The sequence below is a fragment of the Rattus norvegicus genome, chromosome 7 (assembly GCF_036323735.1).
Source record: "Rattus norvegicus strain BN/NHsdMcwi chromosome 7, GRCr8, whole genome shotgun sequence".
NCBI lineage: Eukaryota > Metazoa > Chordata > Mammalia > Rodentia > Muridae > Rattus > Rattus norvegicus.
This window is the reverse complement of record NC_086025.1, coordinates 56707700-56708187: the sequence shown is the minus strand read 5'-3', so window position 1 is coordinate 56708187 and position 488 is coordinate 56707700.

Below are 488 nucleotides of genomic sequence, written 5' to 3'. Positions count from 1 at the left end.
TTTCTTTGAATATGTGTAACACAGCCCCTGAAACCAAAAATAACTTAAAATTTTTATTTCTACATCTTTCCTAATAAAACCTTAGTGGGCTATTTCAGCAGGAAAGGCTGCTGGGGATTTATACTTTTCCTCTTACATTTGAGGACTCTCTAATATGGCTCTTGTTTTACCAGTTGTTGCTGTGTCAGCTTTAGCTCCTCGTGATTTGATACCTCGTGTTTTAAAGAGTGAGAATTCTCAGCGGAAGACTTTGTTATCATCTAGATTTGTTTTTATTTTTTCCTAAACACAGATATACAAGCTGGCCTAGAACTCCCGATATGATCCAAGTTAGCCTCAGATTCACAATTGTGAGTCCACTTTGCCCCTTTTTTCCAAGAGCTGGGATGACAGAGCTGGAATAGCATGCCCAGATGGTTTTGAAATCTCAAAGAAAGGATTGATTCCAGGCTGGAACTGCCTGGGACTACTGCAAAGGTCTTCTCCTG